General features: G+C 39.2%; 36 non-coding genes across 36 annotated transcripts; all 36 read left to right on the top strand.

The window, feature by feature from the left end:
• Window positions 1-239: 239 nt before the first annotated feature.
• Trnai-aau lies at window positions 240-313 on the top strand. The gene has a single exon. It is a non-coding gene; the product is annotated as a tRNA-Ile (tRNA).
• Window positions 314-859: 546 nt separating this feature from the next.
• Window positions 860-933, top strand: Trnai-aau. The gene has a single exon. It is a non-coding gene; the product is annotated as a tRNA-Ile (tRNA).
• A 546-nt stretch (window positions 934-1,479) lies between these two features.
• Window positions 1,480-1,553, top strand: Trnai-aau. The gene has a single exon. It is a non-coding gene; the product is annotated as a tRNA-Ile (tRNA).
• Window positions 1,554-2,099: 546 nt separating this feature from the next.
• Trnai-aau lies at window positions 2,100-2,173 on the top strand. Its single transcript has one exon. It is a non-coding gene; the product is annotated as a tRNA-Ile (tRNA).
• Window positions 2,174-2,719: 546 nt separating this feature from the next.
• Window positions 2,720-2,793, top strand: Trnai-aau. Its single transcript has one exon. It is a non-coding gene; the product is annotated as a tRNA-Ile (tRNA).
• A 546-nt stretch (window positions 2,794-3,339) lies between these two features.
• Window positions 3,340-3,413, top strand: Trnai-aau. Its single transcript has one exon. It is a non-coding gene; the product is annotated as a tRNA-Ile (tRNA).
• Window positions 3,414-3,959: 546 nt separating this feature from the next.
• On the top strand, window positions 3,960-4,033 carry Trnai-aau. Its single transcript has one exon. It is a non-coding gene; the product is annotated as a tRNA-Ile (tRNA).
• Window positions 4,034-4,576: 543 nt separating this feature from the next.
• Trnai-aau lies at window positions 4,577-4,650 on the top strand. Its single transcript has one exon. It is a non-coding gene; the product is annotated as a tRNA-Ile (tRNA).
• Window positions 4,651-5,196: 546 nt separating this feature from the next.
• Window positions 5,197-5,270, top strand: Trnai-aau. Its single transcript has one exon. It is a non-coding gene; the product is annotated as a tRNA-Ile (tRNA).
• A 546-nt stretch (window positions 5,271-5,816) lies between these two features.
• Trnai-aau lies at window positions 5,817-5,890 on the top strand. The gene has a single exon. It is a non-coding gene; the product is annotated as a tRNA-Ile (tRNA).
• A 546-nt stretch (window positions 5,891-6,436) lies between these two features.
• Trnai-aau lies at window positions 6,437-6,510 on the top strand. The gene has a single exon. It is a non-coding gene; the product is annotated as a tRNA-Ile (tRNA).
• A 546-nt stretch (window positions 6,511-7,056) lies between these two features.
• Trnai-aau lies at window positions 7,057-7,130 on the top strand. Its single transcript has one exon. It is a non-coding gene; the product is annotated as a tRNA-Ile (tRNA).
• Window positions 7,131-7,676: 546 nt separating this feature from the next.
• Window positions 7,677-7,750, top strand: Trnai-aau. Its single transcript has one exon. It is a non-coding gene; the product is annotated as a tRNA-Ile (tRNA).
• Window positions 7,751-8,296: 546 nt separating this feature from the next.
• Window positions 8,297-8,370, top strand: Trnai-aau. Its single transcript has one exon. It is a non-coding gene; the product is annotated as a tRNA-Ile (tRNA).
• Window positions 8,371-8,916: 546 nt separating this feature from the next.
• On the top strand, window positions 8,917-8,990 carry Trnai-aau. Its single transcript has one exon. It is a non-coding gene; the product is annotated as a tRNA-Ile (tRNA).
• Window positions 8,991-9,536: 546 nt separating this feature from the next.
• Window positions 9,537-9,610, top strand: Trnai-aau. Its single transcript has one exon. It is a non-coding gene; the product is annotated as a tRNA-Ile (tRNA).
• A 546-nt stretch (window positions 9,611-10,156) lies between these two features.
• Window positions 10,157-10,230, top strand: Trnai-aau. The gene has a single exon. It is a non-coding gene; the product is annotated as a tRNA-Ile (tRNA).
• A 546-nt stretch (window positions 10,231-10,776) lies between these two features.
• Trnai-aau lies at window positions 10,777-10,850 on the top strand. Its single transcript has one exon. It is a non-coding gene; the product is annotated as a tRNA-Ile (tRNA).
• A 546-nt stretch (window positions 10,851-11,396) lies between these two features.
• Window positions 11,397-11,470, top strand: Trnai-aau. Its single transcript has one exon. It is a non-coding gene; the product is annotated as a tRNA-Ile (tRNA).
• Window positions 11,471-12,016: 546 nt separating this feature from the next.
• On the top strand, window positions 12,017-12,090 carry Trnai-aau. Its single transcript has one exon. It is a non-coding gene; the product is annotated as a tRNA-Ile (tRNA).
• Window positions 12,091-12,636: 546 nt separating this feature from the next.
• Trnai-aau lies at window positions 12,637-12,710 on the top strand. The gene has a single exon. It is a non-coding gene; the product is annotated as a tRNA-Ile (tRNA).
• A 546-nt stretch (window positions 12,711-13,256) lies between these two features.
• Trnai-aau lies at window positions 13,257-13,330 on the top strand. The gene has a single exon. It is a non-coding gene; the product is annotated as a tRNA-Ile (tRNA).
• Window positions 13,331-13,876: 546 nt separating this feature from the next.
• On the top strand, window positions 13,877-13,950 carry Trnai-aau. The gene has a single exon. It is a non-coding gene; the product is annotated as a tRNA-Ile (tRNA).
• A 546-nt stretch (window positions 13,951-14,496) lies between these two features.
• On the top strand, window positions 14,497-14,570 carry Trnai-aau. Its single transcript has one exon. It is a non-coding gene; the product is annotated as a tRNA-Ile (tRNA).
• A 546-nt stretch (window positions 14,571-15,116) lies between these two features.
• On the top strand, window positions 15,117-15,190 carry Trnai-aau. The gene has a single exon. It is a non-coding gene; the product is annotated as a tRNA-Ile (tRNA).
• Window positions 15,191-15,735: 545 nt separating this feature from the next.
• Window positions 15,736-15,809, top strand: Trnai-aau. Its single transcript has one exon. It is a non-coding gene; the product is annotated as a tRNA-Ile (tRNA).
• Window positions 15,810-16,355: 546 nt separating this feature from the next.
• On the top strand, window positions 16,356-16,429 carry Trnai-aau. Its single transcript has one exon. It is a non-coding gene; the product is annotated as a tRNA-Ile (tRNA).
• A 546-nt stretch (window positions 16,430-16,975) lies between these two features.
• On the top strand, window positions 16,976-17,049 carry Trnai-aau. The gene has a single exon. It is a non-coding gene; the product is annotated as a tRNA-Ile (tRNA).
• Window positions 17,050-17,595: 546 nt separating this feature from the next.
• Trnai-aau lies at window positions 17,596-17,669 on the top strand. Its single transcript has one exon. It is a non-coding gene; the product is annotated as a tRNA-Ile (tRNA).
• A 546-nt stretch (window positions 17,670-18,215) lies between these two features.
• On the top strand, window positions 18,216-18,289 carry Trnai-aau. Its single transcript has one exon. It is a non-coding gene; the product is annotated as a tRNA-Ile (tRNA).
• A 546-nt stretch (window positions 18,290-18,835) lies between these two features.
• Trnai-aau lies at window positions 18,836-18,909 on the top strand. The gene has a single exon. It is a non-coding gene; the product is annotated as a tRNA-Ile (tRNA).
• A 546-nt stretch (window positions 18,910-19,455) lies between these two features.
• On the top strand, window positions 19,456-19,529 carry Trnai-aau. The gene has a single exon. It is a non-coding gene; the product is annotated as a tRNA-Ile (tRNA).
• A 546-nt stretch (window positions 19,530-20,075) lies between these two features.
• On the top strand, window positions 20,076-20,149 carry Trnai-aau. The gene has a single exon. It is a non-coding gene; the product is annotated as a tRNA-Ile (tRNA).
• Window positions 20,150-20,695: 546 nt separating this feature from the next.
• Window positions 20,696-20,769, top strand: Trnai-aau. Its single transcript has one exon. It is a non-coding gene; the product is annotated as a tRNA-Ile (tRNA).
• Window positions 20,770-21,315: 546 nt separating this feature from the next.
• Trnai-aau lies at window positions 21,316-21,389 on the top strand. The gene has a single exon. It is a non-coding gene; the product is annotated as a tRNA-Ile (tRNA).
• A 546-nt stretch (window positions 21,390-21,935) lies between these two features.
• Window positions 21,936-22,009, top strand: Trnai-aau. Its single transcript has one exon. It is a non-coding gene; the product is annotated as a tRNA-Ile (tRNA).
• Window positions 22,010-22,326: the final 317 nt, after the last annotated feature.

The raw sequence follows: 22,326 nt of genomic DNA, 5'->3' as shown, positions 1-22,326 counted from the left end.
ATGTGTCTGTCACTTCTAAAGAATCCCACACATGTTTGTCAGTACGTGTAGAAGCCACAGGGATGGTTATGAGTTACATATGTGTGAGTGGTCGGATTGGAAACCACGTCTCTGGAGAGACAGCATGCAAGATGCCTTATGCCACGCTATCTGAAAGAAACGTCTTAACTTTCACAGCATGCCTAAAATGGGGTTTTCAAGGGTATATATGTTCAACTGGCTCAGCCTCTCTCTCAGTTGGCCGATTAGCTCAGCTGGTTAGAGCGCCGTGCTAATAACGCGGATGTCATGGGTTCGATCCCCATATTGGCCACGGAAGTTTTTGTGCTTGCATTGCATTTTCACTTTCACTCCCAACCATTTCTATATAATGCTTATAACATCAATTGCCTTTTGATGTTATGTATCACACTCGTATTTTGCGAAAAACATGAAATAATTCAGTCTCCTCAATTGAAATCTTGAAATATTTTATCGGGTTAAATTGTCATTAACACAAAAAAGAAAACGAACACAGCAAAGCTGTTCATGTTCAGAAATTGGAGAAATCTGGACATGCCAATTGAAAGAAATGTCGATTTAGCTTATGTATAAATAAAATGATTTCTGATGTCATGATAATGTGTCTGTCACTTCTAAAGAATCCCACACATGTTTGTCAGTACGTGTAGAAGCCACAGGGATGGTTATGAGTTACATATGTGTGAGTGGTCGGATTGGAAACCACGTCTCTGGAGAGACAGCATGCAAGGTGCCTTATGCCACACTATCTGAAAGAAACGTCTTAACTTTCACAGCATGCCTAAAATGGGGTTTTCAAGGGTATATATGTTCAACTGGCTCAGCCTCTCTCTCAGTTGGCCGATTAGCTCAGCTGGTTAGAGCGCCGTGCTAATAACGCGGATGTCATGGGTTCGATCCCCATATTGGCCACGGAAGTTTTTGTGCTTGCATTGCATTTTCACTTTCACTCCCAACCATTTCTATATAATGCTTATAACATCAATTGCCTTTTGATGTTATGTATCACACTCGTATTTTGCGAAAAACATGAAATAATTCAGTCTCCTCAATTGAAATCTTGAAATATTTTATCGGGTTAAATTGTCATTAACACAAAAAAGAAAACGAACACAGCAAAGCTGTTCATGTTCAGAAATTGGAGAAATCTGGACATGCCAATTGAAAGAAATGTCGATTAAGCTTATGTATAAATAAAATGATTTCTGATGTCATGATAATGTGTCTGTCACTTCTAAAGAATCCCACACATGTTTGTCAGTACGTGTAGAAGCCACAGGGATGGTTATGAGTTACATATGTGTGAGTGGTCGGATTGGAAACCACGTCTCTGGAGAGACAGCATGCAAGGTGCCTTATGCCACGCTATCTGAAAGAAACGTCTTAACTTTCACAGCATGCCTAAAATGGGGTTTTCAAGGGTATATATGTTCAACTGGCTCAGCCTCTCTCTCAGTTGGCCGATTAGCTCAGCTGGTTAGAGCGCCGTGCTAATAACGCGGATGTCATGGGTTCGATCCCCATATTGGCCACGGAAGTTTTTGTGCTTGCATTGCATTTTCACTTTCACTCCCAACCATTTCTATATAATGCTTATAACATCAATTGCCTTTTGATGTTATGTATCACACTCGTATTTTGCGAAAAACATGAAATAATTCAGTCTCCTCAATTGAAATCTTGAAATATTTTATCGGGTTAAATTGTCATTAACACGAAAAAGAAAACGAACACAGCAAAGCTGTTCATGTTCAGAAATTGGAGAAATCTGGACATGCCAATTGAAAGAAATGTCGATTTAGCTTATGTATAAATAAAATGATTTCTGATGTCATGATAATGTGTCTGTCACTTCTAAAGAATCCCACACATGTTTGTCAGTACGTGTAGAAGCCACAGGGATGGTTATGAGTTACATATGTGTGAGTGGTCGGATTGGAAACCACGTCTCTGGAGAGACGGCATGCAAGGTGCCTTATGCCACGCTATCTGAAAGAAACGTCTTAACTTTCACAGCATGCCTAAAATGGGGTTTTCAAGGGTATATATGTTCAACTGGCTCAGCCTCTCTCTCAGTTGGCCGATTAGCTCAGCTGGTTAGAGCGCCGTGCTAATAACGCGGATGTCATGGGTTCGATCCCCATATTGGCCACGGAAGTTTTTGTGCTTGCATTGCATTTTCACTTTCACTCCCAACCATTTCTATATAATGCTTATAACATCAATTGCCTTTTGATGTTATGTATCACACTCGTATTTTGCGAAAAAAATGAAATAATTCAGTCTCCTCAATTGAAATCTTGAAATATTTTATCGGGTTAAATTGTCATTAACACAAAAAAGAAAACGAACACAGCAAAGCTGTTCATGTTCAGAAATTGGAGAAATCTGGACATGCCAATTGAAAGAAATGTCGATTTAGCTTATGTATAAATAAAATGATTTCTGATGTCATGATAATGTGTCTGTCACTTCTAAAGAATCCCACACATGTTTGTCAGTACGTGTAGAAGCCACAGGGATGGTTATGAGTTACATATGTGTGAGTGGTCGGATTGGAAACCACGTCTCTGGAGAGACAGCATGCAAGGTGCCTTATGCCACACTATCTGAAAGAAACGTCTTAACTTTCACAGCATGCCTAAAATGGGGTTTTCAAGGGTATATATGTTCAACTGGCTCAGCCTCTCTCTCAGTTGGCCGATTAGCTCAGCTGGTTAGAGCGCCGTGCTAATAACGCGGATGTCATGGGTTCGATCCCCATATTGGCCACGGAAGTTTTTGTGCTTGCATTGCATTTTCACTTTCACTCCCAACCATTTCTATATAATGCTTATAACATCAATTGCCTTTTGATGTTATGTATCACACTCGTATTTTGCGAAAAACATGAAATAATTCAGTCTCCTCAATTGAAATCTTGAAATATTTTATCGGGTTAAATTGTCATTAACACAAAAAAGAAAACGAACACAGCAAAGCTGTTCATGTTCAGAAATTGGAGAAATCTGGACATGCCAATTGAAAGAAATGTCGATTAAGCTTATGTATAAATAAAATGATTTCTGATGTCATGATAATGTGTCTGTCACTTCTAAAGAATCCCACACATGTTTGTCAGTACGTGTAGAAGCCACAGGGATGGTTATGAGTTACATATGTGTGAGTGGTCGGATTGGAAACCACGTCTCTGGAGAGACAGCATGCAAGGTGCCTTATGCCACGCTATCTGAAAGAAACGTCTTAACTTTCACAGCATGCCTAAAATGGGGTTTTCAAGGGTATATATGTTCAACTGGCTCAGCCTCTCTCTCAGTTGGCCGATTAGCTCAGCTGGTTAGAGCGCCGTGCTAATAACGCGGATGTCATGGGTTCGATCCCCATATTGGCCACGGAAGTTTTTGTGCTTGCATTGCATTTTCACTTTCACTCCCAACCATTTCTATATAATGCTTATAACATCAATTGCCTTTTGATGTTATGTATCACACTCGTATTTTGCGAAAAACATGAAATAATTCAGTCTCCTCAATTGAAATCTTGAAATATTTTATCGGGTTAAATTGTCATTAACACGAAAAAGAAAACGAACACAGCAAAGCTGTTCATGTTCAGAAATTGGAGAAATCTGGACATGCCAATTGAAAGAAATGTCGATTTAGCTTATGTATAAATAAAATGATTTCTGATGTCATGATAATGTGTCTGTCACTTCTAAAGAATCCCACACATGTTTGTCAGTACGTGTAGAAGCCACAGGGATGGTTATGAGTTACATATGTGTGAGTGGTCGGATTGGAAACCACGTCTCTGGAGAGACGGCATGCAAGGTGCCTTATGCCACGCTATCTGAAAGAAACGTCTTAACTTTCACAGCATGCCTAAAATGGGGTTTTCAAGGGTATATATGTTCAACTGGCTCAGCCTCTCTCTCAGTTGGCCGATTAGCTCAGCTGGTTAGAGCGCCGTGCTAATAACGCGGATGTCATGGGTTCGATCCCCATATTGGCCACGGAAGTTTTTGTGCTTGCATTGCATTTTCACTTTCACTCCCAACCATTTCTATATAATGCTTATAACATCAATTGCCTTTTGATGTTATGTATCACACTCGTATTTTGCGAAAAACATGAAATAATTCAGTCTCCTCAATTGAAATCTTGAAATATTTTATCGGGTTAAATTGTCATTAACACAAAAAAGAAAACGAACACAGCAAAGCTGTTCATGTTCAGAAATTGGAGAAATCTGGACATGCCAATTGAAAGAAATGTCGATTTAGCTTATGTATAAATAAAATGATTTCTGTTGTCATGATAATGTGTCTGTCACTTCTAAAGAATCCCACACATGTTTGTCAGTACGTGTAGAAGCCACAGGGATGGTTATGAGTTACATATGTGTGAGTGGTCGGATTGGAAACCACGTCTCTGGAGAGACAGCATGCAAGGTGCCTTATGCCACGCTATCTGAAAGAAACGTCTTAACTTTCACAGCATGCCTAAAATGGGGTTTTCAAGGGTATATATGTTCAACTGGCGTCTCTCTCTCAGTTGGCCGATTAGCTCAGCTGGTTAGAGCGCCGTGCTAATAACGCGGATGTCATGGGTTCGATCCCCATATTGGCCACGGAAGTTTTTGTGCTTGCATTGCATTTTCACTTTCACTCCCAACCATTTCTATATAATGCTTATAACATCAATTTCCTTTTGATGTTATGTATCACACTCGTATTTTGCGAAAAACATGAAATAATTCAGTCTCCTCAATTGAAATCTTGAAATATTTTATCTGGTTAAATTGTCATTAACACAAAAAAGAAAACGAACACAGCAAAGCTGTTCATGTTCAGAAATTGGAGAAATCTGGACATGCCAATTGAAAGAAATGTCGATTTAGCTTATGTATAAATAAAATGATTTCTGATGTCATGATAATGTGTCTGTCACTTCTAAAGAATCCCACACATGTTTGTCAGTACGTGTAGAAGCCACAGGGATGGTTATGAGTTACATATGTGTGAGTGGTCGGATTGGAAACCACGTCTCTGGAGAGACAGCATGCAAGATGCCTTATGCCACGCTATCTGAAAGAAACGTCTTAACTTTCACAGCATGCCTAAAATGGGGTTTTCAAGGGTATATATGTTCAACTGGCTCAGCCTCTCTCTCAGTTGGCCGATTAGCTCAGCTGGTTAGAGCGCCGTGCTAATAACGCGGATGTCATGGGTTCGATCCCCATATTGGCCACGGAAGTTTTTGTGCTTGCATTGCATTTTCACTTTCACTCCCAACCATTTCTATATAATGCTTATAACATCAATTGCCTTTTGATGTTATGTATCACACTCGTATTTTGCGAAAAACATGAAATAATTCAGTCTCCTCAATTGAAATCTTGAAATATTTTATCTGGTTAAATTGTCATTAACACAAAAAAGAGAACGAACACAGCAAAGCTGTTCATGTTCAGAAATTGGAGAAATCTGGACATGCCAATTGAAAGAAATGTCGATTTAGCTTATGTATAAATAAAATGATTTCTGATGTCATGATAATGTGTCTGTCACTTCTAAAGAATCCCACACATGTTTGTCAGTACGTGTAGAAGCCACAGGGATGGTTATGAGTTACATATGTGTGAGTGGTCGGATTGGAAACCACGTCTCTGGAGAGACAGCATGCAAGGTGCCTTATGCCACGCTATCTGAAAGAAACGTCTTAACTTTCACAGCATGCCTAAAATGGGGTTTTCAAGGGTATATATGTTCAACTGGCTCAGCCTCTCTCTCAGTTGGCCGATTAGCTCAGCTGGTTAGAGCGCCGTGCTAATAACGCGGATGTCATGGGTTCGATTCCCATATTGGCCACGGAAGTTTTTGTGCTTGCATTGCATTTTCACTTTCACTCCCAACCATTTCTATATAATGCTTATAACATCAATTGCCTTTTGATGTTATGTATCACACTCGTATTTTGCGAAAAACATGAAATAATTCAGTCTCCTCAATTGAAATCTTGAAATATTTTATCGGGTTAAATTGTCATTAACACGAAAAAGAAAACGAACACAGCAAAGCTGTTCATGTTCAGAAATTGGAGAAATCTGGACATGCCAATTGAAAGAAATGTCGATTTAGCTTATGTATAAATAAAATGATTTCTGATGTCATGATAATGTGTCTGTCACTTCTAAAGAATCCCACACATGTTTGTCAGTACGTGTAGAAGCCACAGGGATGGTTATGAGTTACATATGTGTGAGTGGTCGGATTGGAAACCACGTCTCTGGAGAGACGGCATGCAAGGTGCCTTATGCCACGCTATCTGAAAGAAACGTCTTAACTTTCACAGCATGCCTAAAATGGGGTTTTCAAGGGTATATATGTTCAACTGGCTCAGCCTCTCTCTCAGTTGGCCGATTAGCTCAGCTGGTTAGAGCGCCGTGCTAATAACGCGGATGTCATGGGTTCGATCCCCATATTGGCCACGGAAGTTTTTGTGCTTGCATTGCATTTTCACTTTCACTCCCAACCATTTCTATATAATGCTTATAACATCAATTGCCTTTTGATGTTATGTATCACACTCGTATTTTGCGAAAAACATGAAATAATTCAGTCTCCTCAATTGAAATCTTGAAATATTTTATCGGGTTAAATTGTCATTAACACAAAAAAGAAAACGAACACAGCAAAGCTGTTCATGTTCAGAAATTGGAGAAATCTGGACATGCCAATTGAAAGAAATGTCGATTTAGCTTATGTATAAATAAAATGATTTCTGTTGTCATGATAATGTGTCTGTCACTTCTAAAGAATCCCACACATGTTTGTCAGTACGTGTAGAAGCCACAGGGATGGTTATGAGTTACATATGTGTGAGTGGTCGGATTGGAAACCACGTCTCTGGAGAGACAGCATGCAAGGTGCCTTATGCCACGCTATCTGAAAGAAACGTCTTAACTTTCACAGCATGCCTAAAATGGGGTTTTCAAGGGTATATATGTTCAACTGGCTCAGCCTCTCTCTCAGTTGGCCGATTAGCTCAGCTGGTTAGAGCGCCGTGCTAATAACGCGGATGTCATGGGTTCGATCCCCATATTGGCCACGGAAGTTTTTGTGCTTGCATTGCATTTTCACTTTCACTCCCAACCATTTCTATATAATGCTTATAACATCAATTGCCTTTTGATGTTATGTATCACACTCGTATTTTGCGAAAAACATGAAATAATTCAGTCTCCTCAATTGAAATCTTGAAATATTTTATCTGGTTAAATTGTCATTAACACAAAAAAGAAAACGAACACAGCAAAGCTGTTCATGTTCAGAAATTGGAGAAATCTGGACATGCCAATTGAAAGAAATGTCGATTTAGCTTATGTATAAATAAAATGATTTCTGATGTCATGATAATGTGTCTGTCACTTCTAAAGAATCCCACACATGTTTGTCAGTACGTGTAGAAGCCACAGGGATGGTTATGAGTTACATATGTGTGAGTGGTCGGATTGGAAACCACGTCTCTGGAGAGACAGCATGCAAGATGCCTTATGCCACGCTATCTGAAAGAAACGTCTTAACTTTCACAGCATGCCTAAAATGGGGTTTTCAAGGGTATATATGTTCAACTGGCTCAGCCTCTCTCTCAGTTGGCCGATTAGCTCAGCTGGTTAGAGCGCCGTGCTAATAACGCGGATGTCATGGGTTCGATCCCCATATTGGCCACGGAAGTTTTTGTGCTTGCATTGCATTTTCACTTTCACTCCCAACCATTTCTATATAATGCTTATAACATCAATTGCCTTTTGATGTTATGTATCACACTCGTATTTTGCGAAAAACATGAAATAATTCAGTCTCCTCAATTGAAATCTTGAAATATTTTATCTGGTTAAATTGTCATTAACACAAAAAAGAGAACGAACACAGCAAAGCTGTTCATGTTCAGAAATTGGAGAAATCTGGACATGCCAATTGAAAGAAATGTCGATTTAGCTTATGTATAAATAAAATGATTTCTGATGTCATGATAATGTGTCTGTCACTTCTAAAGAATCCCACACATGTTTGTCAGTACGTGTAGAAGCCACAGGGATGGTTATGAGTTACATATGTGTGAGTGGTCGGATTGGAAACCACGTCTCTGGAGAGACAGCATGCAAGGTGCCTTATGCCACGCTATCTGAAAGAAACGTCTTAACTTTCACAGCATGCCTAAAATGGGGTTTTCAAGGGTATATATGTTCAACTGGCTCAGCCTCTCTCTCAGTTGGCCGATTAGCTCAGCTGGTTAGAGCGCCGTGCTAATAACGCGGATGTCATGGGTTCGATCCCCATATTGGCCACGGAAGTTTTTGTGCTTGCATTGCATTTTCACTTTCACTCCCAACCATTTCTATATAATGCTTATAACATCAATTGCCTTTTGATGTTATGTATCACACTCGTATTTTGCGAAAAACATGAAATAATTCAGTCTCCTCAATTGAAATCTTGAAATATTTTATCGGGTTAAATTGTCATTAACACAAAAAAGAAAACGAACACAGCAAAGCTGTTCATGTTCAGAAATTGGAGAAATCTGGACATGCCAATTGAAAGAAATGTCGATTTAGCTTATGTATAAATAAAATGATTTCTGATGTCATGATAATGTGTCTGTCACTTCTAAAGAATCCCACACATGTTTGTCAGTACGTGTAGAAGCCACAGGGATGGTTATGAGTTACATATGTGTGAGTGGTCGGATTGGAAACCACGTCTCTGGAGAGACAGCATGCAAGGTGCCTTATGCCACGCTATCTGAAAGAAACGTCTTAACTTTCACAGCATGCCTAAAATGGGGTTTTCAAGGGTATATATGTTCAACTGGCTCAGCCTCTCTCTCAGTTGGCCGATTAGCTCAGCTGGTTAGAGCGCCGTGCTAATAACGCGGATGTCATGGGTTCGATCCCCATATTGGCCACGGAAGTTTTTGTGCTTGCATTGCATTTTCACTTTCACTCCCAACCATTTCTATATAATGCTTATAACATCAATTGCCTTTTGATGTTATGTATCACACTCGTATTTTGCGAAAAACATGAAATAATTCAGTCTCCTCAATTGAAATCTTGAAATATTTTATCGGGTTAAATTGTCATTAACACAAAAAAGAAAACGAACACAGCAAAGCTGTTCATGTTCAGAAATTGGAGAAATCTGGACATGCCAATTGAAAGAAATGTCGATTTAGCTTATGTATAAATAAAATGATTTCTGATGTCATGATAATGTGTCTGTCACTTCTAAAGAATCCCACACATGTTTGTCAGTACGTGTAGAAGCCACAGGGATGGTTATGAGTTACATATGTGTGAGTGGTCGGATTGGAAACCACGTCTCTGGAGAGACAGCATGCAAGGTGCCTTATGCCACGCTATCTGAAAGAAACGTCTTAACTTTCACAGCATGCCTAAAATGGGGTTTTCAAGGGTATATATGTTCAACTGGCTCAGCCTCTCTCTCAGTTGGCCGATTAGCTCAGCTGGTTAGAGCGCCGTGCTAATAACGCGGATGTCATGGGTTCGATCCCCATATTGGCCACGGAAGTTTTTGTGCTTGCATTGCATTTTCACTTTCACTCCCAACCATTTCTATATAATGCTTATAACATCAATTTCCTTTTGATGTTATGTATCACACTCGTATTTTGCGAAAAACATGAAATAATTCAGTCTCCTCAATTGAAATCTTGAAATATTTTATCGGGTTAAATTGTCATTAACACAAAAAAGAAAACGAACACAGCAAAGCTGTTCATGTTCAGAAATTGGAGAAATCTGGACATGCCAATTGAAAGAAATGTCGATTTAGCTTATGTATAAATAAAATGATTTCTGATGTCATGATAATGTGTCTGTCACTTCTAAAGAATCCCACACATGTTTGTCAGTACGTGTAGAAGCCACAGGGATGGTTATGAGTTACATATGTGTGAGTGGTCGGATTGGAAACCACGTCTCTGGAGAGACAGCATGCAAGGTGCCTTATGCCACGCTATCTGAAAGAAACGTCTTAACTTTCACAGCATGCCTAAAATGGGGTTTTCTAGGGTATATATGTTCAACTGGCTCAGCCTCTCTCTCAGTTGGCCGATTAGCTCAGCTGGTTAGAGCGCCGTGCTAATAACGCGGATGTCATGGGTTCGATCCCAATATTGGCCACGGAAGTTTTTGTGCTTGCATTGCATTTTCACTTTCACTCCCAACCATTTCTATATAATGCTTATAACATCAATTGCCTTTTGATGTTATGTATCACACTCGTATTTTGCGAAAAACATGAAATAATTCAGTCTCCTCAATTGAAATCTTGAAATATTTTATCTGGTTAAATTGTCATTAACACAAAAAAGAAAACGAACACAGCAAAGCTGTTCATGTTCAGAAATTGGAGAAATCTGGACATGCCAATTGAAAGAAATGTCGATTTAGCTTATGTATAAATAAAATGATTTCTGATGTCATGATAATGTGTCTGTCACTTCTAAAGAATCCCACACATGTTTGTCAGTACGTGTAGAAGCCACAGGGATGGTTATGAGTTACATATGTGTGAGTGGTCGGATTGGAAACCACGTCTCTGGAGAGACAGCATGCAAGGTGCCTTATGCCACGCTATCTGAAAGAAACGTCTTAACTTTCACAGCATGCCTAAAATGGGGTTTTCAAGGGTATATATGTTCAACTGGCTCAGCCTCTCTCTCAGTTGGCCGATTAGCTCAGCTGGTTAGAGCGCCGTGCTAATAACGCGGATGTCATGGGTTCGATCCCCATATTGGCCACGGAAGTTTTTGTGCTTGCATTGCATTTTCACTTTCACTCCCAACCATTTCTATATAATGCTTATAACATCAATTGCCTTTTGATGTTATGTATCACACTCGTATTTTGCGAAAAAAATGAAATAATTCAGTCTCCTCAATTGAAATCTTGAAATATTTTATCGGGTTAAATTGTCATTAACACAAAAAAGAAAACGAACACAGCAAAGCTGTTCATGTTCAGAAATTGGAGAAATCTGGACATGCCAATTGAAAGAAATGTCGATTTAGCTTATGTATAAATAAAATGATTTCTGATGTCATGATAATGTGTCTGTCACTTCTAAAGAATCCCACACATGTTTGTCAGTACGTGTAGAAGCCACAGGGATGGTTATGAGTTACATATGTGTGAGTGGTCGGATTGGAAACCACGTCTCTGGAGAGACAGCATGCAAGGTGCCTTATGCCACGCTATCTGAAAGAAACGTCTTAACTTTCACAGCATGCCTAAAATGGGGTTTTCAAGGGTATATATGTTCAACTGGCTCAGCCTCTCTCTCAGTTGGCCGATTAGCTCAGCTGGTTAGAGCGCCGTGCTAATAACGCGGATGTCATGGGTTCGATCCCCATATTGGCCACGGAAGTTTTTGTGCTTGCATTGCATTTTCACTTTCACTCCCAACCATTTCTATATAATGCTTATAACATCAATTTCCTTTTGATGTTATGTATCACACTCGTATTTTGCGAAAAACATGAAATAATTCAGTCTCCTCAATTGAAATCTTGAAATATTTTATCGGGTTAAATTGTCATTAACACAAAAAAGAAAACGAACACAGCAAAGCTGTTCATGTTCAGAAATTGGAGAAATCTGGACATGCCAATTGAAAGAAATGTCGATTTAGCTTATGTATAAATAAAATGATTTCTGATGTCATGATAATGTGTCTGTCACTTCTAAAGAATCCCACACATGTTTGTCAGTACGTGTAGAAGCCACAGGGATGGTTATGAGTTACATATGTGTGAGTGGTCGGATTGGAAACCACGTCTCTGGAGAGACAGCATGCAAGGTGCCTTATGCCACGCTATCTGAAAGAAACGTCTTAACTTTCACACCATGCCTAAAATGGGGTTTTCAAGGGTATATATGTTCAACTGGCTCAGCCTCTCTCTCAGTTGGCCGATTAGCTCAGCTGGTTAGAGCGCCGTGCTAATAACGCGGATGTCATGGGTTCGATCCCCATATTGGCCACGGAAGTTTTTGTGCTTGCATTGCATTTTCACTTTCACTCCCAACCATTTCTATATAATGCTTATAACATCAATTGCCTTTTGATGTTATGTATCACACTCGTATTTTGCGAAAAAAATGAAATAATTCAGTCTCCTCAATTGAAATCTTGAAATATTTTATCGGGTTAAATTGTCATTAACACAAAAAAGAAAACGAACACAGCAAAGCTGTTCATGTTCAGAAATTGGAGAAATCTGGACATGCCAATTGAAAGAAATGTCGATTTAGCTTATGTATAAATAAAATGATTTCTGATGTCATGATAATGTGTCTGTCACTTCTAAAGAATCCCACACATGTTTGTCAGTACGTGTAGAAGCCACAGGGATGGTTATGAGTTACATATGTGTGAGTGGTCGGATTGGAAACCACGTCTCTGGAGAGACAGCATGCAAGGTGCCTTATGCCACGCTATCTGAAAGAAACGTCTTAACTTTCACAGCATGCCTAAAATGGGGTTTTCAAGGGTATATATGTTCAACTGGCTCAGCCTCTCTCTCAGTTGGCCGATTAGCTCAGCTGGTTAGAGCGCCGTGCTAATAACGCGGATGTCATGGGTTCGATCCCCATATTGGCCACGGAAGTTTTTGTGCTTGCATTGCATTTTCACTTTCACTCCCAACCATTTCTATATAATGCTTATAACATCAATTGCCTTTTGATGTTATGTATCACACTCGTATTTTGCGAAAAAAATGAAATAATTCAGTCTCCTCAATTGAAATCTTGAAATATTTTATCTGGTTAAATTGTCATTAACACAAAAAAGAAAACGAACACAGCAAAGCTGTTCATGTTCAGAAATTGGAGAAATCTGGACATGCCAATTGAAAGAAATGTCGATTTAGCTTATGTATAAATAAAATGATTTCTGATGTCATGATAATGTGTCTGTCACTTCTAAAGAATCCCACACATGTTTGTCAGTACGTGTAGAAGCCACAGGGATGGTTATGAGTTACATATGTGTGAGTGGTCGGATTGGAAACCACGTCTCTGGAGAGACAGCATGCAAGGTGCCTTATGCCACGCTATCTGAAAGAAACGTCTTAACTTTCACAGCATGCCTAAAATGGGGTTTTCAAGGGTATATATGTTCAACTGGCTCAGCCTCTCTCTCAGTTGGCCGATTAGCTCAGCTGGTTAGAGCGCCGTGCTAATAACGCGGATGTCATGGGTTCGATCCCCATATTGGCCACGGAAGTTTTTGTGCTTGCATTGCATTTTCACTTTCACTCCCAACCATTTCTATATAATGCTTATAACATCAATTGCCTTTTGATGTTATGTATCACACTCGTATTTTGCGAAAAACATGAAATAATTCAGTCTCCTCAATTGAAATCTTGAAATATTTTATCTGGTTAAATTGTCATTAACACAAAAAAGAAAACGAACACAGCAAAGCTGTTCATGTTCAGAAATTGGAGAAATCTGGACATGCCAATTGAAAGAAATGTCGATTTAGCTTATGTATAAATAAAATGATTTCTGATGTCATGATAATGTGTCTGTCACTTCTAAAGAATCCCACACATGTTTGTCAGTACGTGTAGAAGCCACAGGGATGGTTATGAGTTACATATGTGTGAGTGGTCGGATTGGAAACCACGTCTCTGGAGAGACAGCATGCAAGGTGCCTTATGCCACGCTATCTGAAAGAAACGTCTTAACTTTCACACCATGCCTAAAATGGGGTTTTCAAGGGTATATATGTTCAACTGGCTCAGCCTCTCTCTCAGTTGGCCGATTAGCTCAGCTGGTTAGAGCGCCGTGCTAATAACGCGGATGTCATGGGTTCGATCCCCATATTGGCCACGGAAGTTTTTGTGCTTGCATTGCATTTTCACTTTCACTCCCAACCATTTCTATATAATGCTTATAACATCAATTTCCTTTTGATGTTATGTATCACACTCGTATTTTGCGAAAAACATGAAATAATTCAGTCTCCTCAATTGAAATCTTGAAATATTTTATCTGGTTAAATTGTCATTAACACAAAAAAGAAAACGAACACAGCAAAGCTGTTCATGTTCAGAAATTGGAGAAATCTGGACATGCCAATTGAAAGAAATGTCGATTTAGCTTATGTATAAATAAAATGATTTCTGATGTCATGATAATGTGTCTGTCACTTCTAAAGAATCCCACACATGTTTGTCAGTACGTGTAGAAGCCACAGGGATGGTTATGAGTTACATATGTGTGAGTGGTCGGATTGGAAACCACGTCTCTGGAGAGACAGCATGCAAGGTGCCTTATGCCACGCTATCTGAAAGAAACGTCTTAACTTTCACAGCATGCCTAAAATGGGGTTTTCAAGGGTATATATGTTCAACTGGCTCAGCCTCTCTCTCAGTTGGCCGATTAGCTCAGCTGGTTAGAGCGCCGTGCTAATAACGCGGATGTCATGGGTTCGATCCCCATATTGGCCACGGAAGTTTTTGTGCTTGCATTGCATTTTCACTTTCACTCCCAACCATTTCTATATAATGCTTATAACATCAATTGCCTTTTGATGTTATGTATCACACTCGTATTTTGCGAAAAAAATGAAATAATTCAGTCTCCTCAATTGAAATCTTGAAATATTTTATCGGGTTAAATTGTCATTAACACAAAAAAGAAAACGAACACAGCAAAGCTGTTCATGTTCAGAAATTGGAGAAATCTGGACATGCCAATTGAAAGAAATGTCGATTTAGCTTATGTATAAATAAAATGATTTCTGATGTCATGATAATGTGTCTGTCACTTCTAAAGAATCCCACACATGTTTGTCAGTACGTGTAGAAGCCACAGGGATGGTTATGAGTTACATATGTGTGAGTGGTCGGATTGGAAACCACGTCTCTGGAGAGACAGCATGCAAGGTGCCTTATGCCACGCTATCTGAAAGAAACGTCTTAACTTTCACAGCATGCCTAAAATGGGGTTTTCAAGGGTATATATGTTCAACTGGCTCAGCCTCTCTCTCAGTTGGCCGATTAGCTCAGCTGGTTAGAGCGCCGTGCTAATAACGCGGATGTCATGGGTTCGATCCCCATATTGGCCACGGAAGTTTTTGTGCTTGCATTGCATTTTCACTTTCACTCCCAACCATTTCTATATAATGCTTATAACATCAATTGCCTTTTGATGTTATGTATCACACTCGTATTTTGCGAAAAACATGAAATAATTCAGTCTCCTCAATTGAAATCTTGAAATATTTTATCTGGTTAAATTGTCATTAACACAAAAAAGAAAAGAACACAGCAAAGCTGTTCATGTTCAGAAATTGGAGAAATCTGGACATGCCAATTGAAAGAAATGTCGATTTAGCTTATGTATAAATAAAATGATTTCTGATGTCATGATAATGTGTCTGTCACTTCTAAAGAATCCCACACATGTTTGTCAGTACGTGTAGAAGCCACAGGAATGGTTATGAGTTACATATGTGTGAGTGGTCGGATTGGAAACCACGTCTCTGGAGAGACAGCATGCAAGGTGCCTTATGCCACGCTATCTGAAAGAAACGTCTTAACTTTCACAGCATGCCTAAAATGGGGTTTTCAAGGGTATATATGTTCAACTGGCTCAGCCTCTCTCTCAGTTGGCCGATTAGCTCAGCTGGTTAGAGCGCCGTGCTAATAACGCGGATGTCATGGGTTCGATCCCCATATTGGCCACGGAAGTTTTTGTGCTTGCATTGCATTTTCACTTTCACTCCCAACCATTTCTATATAATGCTTATAACATCAATTTCCTTTTGATGTTATGTATCACACTCGTATTTTGCGAAAAACATGAAATAATTCAGTCTCCTCAATTGAAATCTTGAAATATTTTATCGGGTTAAATTGTCATTAACACAAAAAAGAAAACGAACACAGCAAAGCTGTTCATGTTCAGAAATTGGAGAAATCTGGACATGCCAATTGAAAGAAATGTCGATTTAGCTTATGTATAAATAAAATGATTTCTGATGTCATGATAATGTGTCTGTCACTTCTAAAGAATCCCACACATGTTTGTCAGTACGTGTAGAAGCCACAGGGATGGTTATGAGTTACATATGTGTGAGTGGTCGGATTGGAAACCACGTCTCTGGAGAGACAGCATGCAAGGTGCCTTATGCCACGCTATCTGAAAGAAACGTCTTAACTTTCACAGCATGCCTAAAATGGGGTTTTCTAGGGTATATATGTTCAACTGGCTCAGCCTCTCTCTCAGTTGGCCGATTAGCTCAGCTGGTTAGAGCGCCGTGCTAATAACGCGGATGTCATGGGTTCGATCCCCATATTGGCCACGGAAGTTTTTGTGCTTGCATTGCATTTTCACTTTCACTCCCAACCATTTCTATATAATGCTTATAACATCAATTGCCTTTTGATGTTATGTATCACACTCGTATTTTGCGAAAAACATGAAATAATTCAGTCTCCTCAATTGAAATCTTGAAATATTTTATCTGGTTAAATTGTCATTAACACAAAAAAGAAAACGAACACAGCAAAGCTGTTCATGTTCAGAAATTGGAGAAATCTGGACATGCCAATTGAAAGAAATGTCGATTTAGCTTATGTATAAATAAAATGATTTCTGATGTCATGATAATGTGTCTGTCACTTCTAAAGAATCCCACACATGTTTGTCAGTACGTGTAGAAGCCACAGGGATGGTTATGAGTTACATATGTGTGAGTGGTCGGATTGGAAACCACGTCTCTGGAGAGACAGCATGCAAGGTGCCTTATGCCACGCTATCTGAAAGAAACGTCTTAACTTTCACACCATGCCTAAAATGGGGTTTTCAAGGGTATATATGTTCAACTGGCTCAGCCTCTCTCTCAGTTGGCCGATTAGCTCAGCTGGTTAGAGCGCCGTGCTAATAACGCGGATGTCATGGGTTCGATCCCCATATTGGCCACGGAAGTTTTTGTGCTTGCATTGCATTTTCACTTTCACTCCCAACCATTTCTATATAATGCTTATAACATCAATTGCCTTTTGATGTTATGTATCACACTCGTATTTTGCGAAAAACATGAAATAATTCAGTCTCCTCAATTGAAATCTTGAAATATTTTATCGGGTTAAATTGTCATTAACACAAAAAAGAAAACGAACACAGCAAAGCTGTTCATGTTCAGAAATTGGAGAAATCTGGACATGCCAATTGAAAGAAATGTCGATTTAGCTTATGTATAAATAAAATGATTTCTGATGTCATGATAATGTGTCTGTCACTTCTAAAGAATCCCACACATGTTTGTCAGTACGTGTAGAAGCCACAGGGATGGTTATGAGTTACATATGTGTGAGTGGTCGGATTGGAAACCACGTCTCTGGAGAGACAGCATGCAAGGTGCCTTATGCCACGCTATCTGAAAGAAACGTCTTAACTTTCACAGCATGCCTAAAATGGGGTTTTCAAGGGTATATATGTTCAACTGGCTCAGCCTCTCTCTCAGTTGGCCGATTAGCTCAGCTGGTTAGAGCGCCGTGCTAATAACGCGGATGTCATGGGTTCGATCCCCATATTGGCCACGGAAGTTTTTGTGCTTGCATTGCATTTTCACTTTCACTCCCAACCATTTCTATATAATGCTTATAACATCAATTGCCTTTTGATGTTATGTATCACACTCGTATTTTGCGAAAAACATGAAATAATTCAGTCTCCTCAATTGAAATCTTGAAATATTTTATCGGGTTAAATTGTCATTAACACAAAAAAGAAAACGAACACAGCAAAGCTGTTCATGTTCAGAAATTGGAGAAATCTGGACATGCCAATTGAAAGAAATGTCGATTTAGCTTATGTATAAATAAAATGATTTCTGATGTCATGATAATGTGTCTGTCACTTCTAAAGAATCCCACACATGTTTGTCAGTACGTGTAGAAGCCACAGGGATGGTTATGAGTTACATATGTGTGAGTGGTCGGATTGGAAACCACGTCTCTGGAGAGACAGCATGCAAGGTGCCTTATGCCACGCTATCTGAAAGAAACGTCTTAACTTTCACAGCATGCCTAAAATGGGGTTTTCAAGGGTATATATGTTCAACTGGCTCAGCCTCTCTCTCAGTTGGCCGATTAGCTCAGCTGGTTAGAGCGCCGTGCTAATAACGCGGATGTCATGGGTTCGATCCCCATATTGGCCACGGAAGTTTTTGTGCTTGCATTGCATTTTCACTTTCACTCCCAACCATTTCTATATAATGCTTATAACATCAATTGCCTTTTGATGTTATGTATCACACTCGTATTTTGCGAAAAAAATGAAATAATTCAGTCTCCTCAATTGAAATCTTGAAATATTTTATCGGGTTAAATTGTCATTAACACAAAAAAGAAAACGAACACAGCAAAGCTGTTCATGTTCAGAAATTGGAGAAATCTGGACATGCCAATTGAAAGAAATGTCGATTTAGCTTATGTATAAATAAAATGATTTCTGATGTCATGATAATGTGTCTGTCACTTCTAAAGAATCCCACACATGTTTGTCAGTACGTGTAGAAGCCACAGGGATGGTTATGAGTTACATATGTGTGAGTGGTCGGATTGGAAACCACGTCTCTGGAGAGACAGCATGCAAGGTGCCTTATGCCACGCTATCTGAAAGAAACGTCTTAACTTTCACAGCATGCCTAAAATGGGGTTTTCAAGGGTATATATGTTCAACTGGCTCAGCCTCTCTCTCAGTTGGCCGATTAGCTCAGCTGGTTAGAGCGCCGTGCTAATAACGCGGATGTCATGGGTTCGATCCCCATATTGGCCACGGAAGTTTTTGTGCTTGCATTGCATTTTCACTTTCACTCCCAACCATTTCTATATAATGCTTATAACATCAATTTCCTTTTGATGTTATGTATCACACTCGTATTTTGCGAAAAACATGAAATAATTCAGTCTCCTCAATTGAAATCTTGAAATATTTTATCGGGTTAAATTGTCATTAACACAAAAAAGAAAACGAACACAGCAAAGCTGTTCATGTTCAGAAATTGGAGAAATCTGGACATGCCAATTGAAAGAAATGTCGATTTAGCTTATGTATAAATAAAATGATTTCTGTTGTCATGATAATGTGTCTGCCACTTCTAAAGAATCCCACACATGTTTGTCAGTACGTGTAGAAGCCACAGGGATGGTTATGAGTTACATATGTGTGAGTGGTCGGATTGGAAACCACGTCTCTGGAGAGACAGCATGCAAGGTGCCTTATGCCACGCTATCTGAAAGAAACGTCTTAACTTTCACAGCATGCCTAAAATGGGGTTTTCAAGGGTATATATGTTCAACTGGCTCAGCCTCTCTCTCAGTTGGCCGATTAGCTCAGCTGGTTAGAGCGCCGTGCTAATAACGCGGATGTCATGGGTTCGATCCCCATATTGGCCACGGAAATTTTTGTGCTTGCATTGCATTTTCACTTTCACTCCCAACCATTTCTATATAATGCTTATAACATCAATTTCCTTTTGATGTTATGTATCACACTCGTATTTTGCGAAAAACATGAAATAATTCAGTCTCCTCAATTGAAATCTTGAAATATTTTATCGGGTTAAATTGTCATTAACACAAAAAAGAAAACGAACACAGCAAAGCTGTTCATGTTCAGAAATTGGAGAAATCTGGACATGCCAATTGAAAGAAATGTCGATTTAGCTTATGTATAAATAAAATGATTTCTGATGTCATGATAATGTGTCTGTCACTTCTAAAGAATCCCACACATGTTTGTCAGTACGTGTAGAAGCCACAGGGATGGTTATGAGTTACATATGTGTGAGTGGTCGGATTGGAAACCACGTCTCTGGAGAGACAGCATGCAAGGTGCCTTATGCCACGCTATCTGAAAGAAACGTCTTAACTTTCACAGCATGCCTAAAATGGGGTTTTCAAGGGTATATATGTTCAACTGGCTCAGCCTCTCTCTCAGTTGGCCGATTAGCTCAGCTGGTTAGAGCGCCGTGCTAATAACGCGGATGTCATGGGTTCGATCCCCATATTGGCCACGGAAGTTTTTGTGCTTGCATTGCATTTTCACTTTCACTCCCAACCATTTCTATATAATGCTTATAACATCAATTGCCTTTTGATGTTATGTATCACACTCGTATTTTGCGAAAAACATGAAATAATTCAGTCTCCTCAATTGAAATCTTGAAATATTTTATTGGGTTAAATTGTCATTAACACAAAAAAGAAAACGAACACAGCAAAGCTGTTCATGTTCAGAAATTGGAGAAATCTGGACATGCCAATTGAAAGAAATGTCGATTTAGCTTATGTATAAATAAAATGATTTCTGATGTCATGATAATGTGTCTGTCACTTCTAAAGAATCCCACACATGTTTGTCAGTACGTGTAGAAGCCACAGGGATGGTTATGAGTTACATATGTGTGAGTGGTCGGATTGGAAACCACGTCTCTGGAGAGACAGCATGCAAGGTGCCTTATGCCACGCTATCTGAAAGAAACGTCTTAACTTTCACAGCATGCCTAAAATGGGGTTTTCTAGGGTATATATGTTCAACTGGCTCAGCTTCTCTCTCAGTTGGCCGATTAGCTCAGCTGGTTAGAGCGCCGTGCTAATAACGCGGATGTCATGGGTTCGATCCCCATATTGGCCACGGAAGTTTTTGTGCTTGCATTGCATTTTCACTTTCACTCCCAACCATTTCTATATAATGCTTATAACATCAATTGCCTTTTGATGTTATGTATCACACTCGTATTTTGCGAAAAACATGAAATAATTCAGTCTCCTCAATTGAAATCTTGAAATATTTTATCTGGTTAAATTGTCATTAACACAAAAAAGAAAACGAACACAGCAAAGCTGTTCATGTTCAGAAATTGGAGAAATCTGGACATGCCAATTGAAAGAAATGTCGATTTAGCTTATGTATAAATAAAATGATTTCTGATGTCATGATAATGTGTCTGTCACTTCTAAAGAATCCCACACATGTTTGTCAGTACGTGTAGAAGCCACAGGGATGGTTATGAGTTACATATGTGTGAGTGGTCGGATTGGAAACCACGTCTCTGGAGAGACAGCATGCAAGGTGCCTTATGCCACGCTATCTGAAAGAAACGTCTTAACTTTCACACCATGCCTAAAATGGGGTTTTCAAGGGTATATATGTTCAACTGGCTCAGCCTCTCTCTCAGTTGGCCGATTAGCTCAGCTGGTTAGAGCGCCGTGCTAATAACGCGGATGTCATGGGTTCGATCCCCATATTGGCCACGGAAGTTTTTGTGCTTGCATTGCATTTTCACTTTCACTCCCAACCATTTCTATATAATGCTTATAACATCAATTGCCTTTTGATGTTATGTATCACACTCGTATTTTGCGAAAAAAATGAAATAATTCAGTCTCCTCAATTGAAATCTTGAAATATTTTATCGGGTTAAATTGTCATTAACACAAAAAAGAAAACGAACACAGCAAAGCTGTTCATGTTCAGAAATTGGAGAAATCTGGACATGCCAATTGAAAGAAATGTCGATTTAGCTTATGTATAAATAAAATGATTTCTGATGTCATGATAATGTGTCTGTCACTTCTAAAGAATCCCACACATGTTTGTCAGTACGTGTAGAAGCCACAGGGATGGTTATGAGTTACATATGTGTGAGTGGTCGGATTGGAAACCACGTCTCTGGAGAGACAGCATGCAAGGTGCCTTATGCCACGCTATCTGAAAGAAACGTCTTAACTTTCACAGCATGCCTAAAATGGGGTTTTCAAGGGTATATATGTTCAACTGGCTCAGCCTCTCTCTCAGTTGGCCGATTAGCTCAGCTGGTTAGAGCGCCGTGCTAATAACGCGGATGTCATGGGTTCGATCCCCATATTGGCCACGGAAGTTTTTGTGCTTGCATTGTATTTTCACTTTCACTCCCAATCATTTCTATATAATGCTTATAACATCAATTGCCTTTTGATGTTATGTATCACACTCGTATTTTGCGAAAAAAATGAAATAATTCAGTCTCCTCAATTGAAATCTTGAAATATTTTATCGGGTTAAATTGTCATTAACACAAAAAAGAAAACGAACACAGCAAAGCTGTTCATGTTCAGAAATTGGAGAAATCTGGACATGCCAATTGAAAGAAATGTCGATTTAGCTTATGTATAAATAAAATGATTTCTGATGTCATGATAATGTGTCTGT

The sequence above is a fragment of the Haliotis rufescens genome, unplaced genomic scaffold, assembly GCF_023055435.1.
Source record: "Haliotis rufescens isolate VD_foot unplaced genomic scaffold, xgHalRufe1.0.p SCAF_138, whole genome shotgun sequence".
In the NCBI taxonomy this organism is placed as follows: Eukaryota; Metazoa; Mollusca; class Gastropoda; order Lepetellida; family Haliotidae; genus Haliotis; species Haliotis rufescens.
This window is presented reverse-complemented; position numbering and strand designations above follow the sequence as displayed.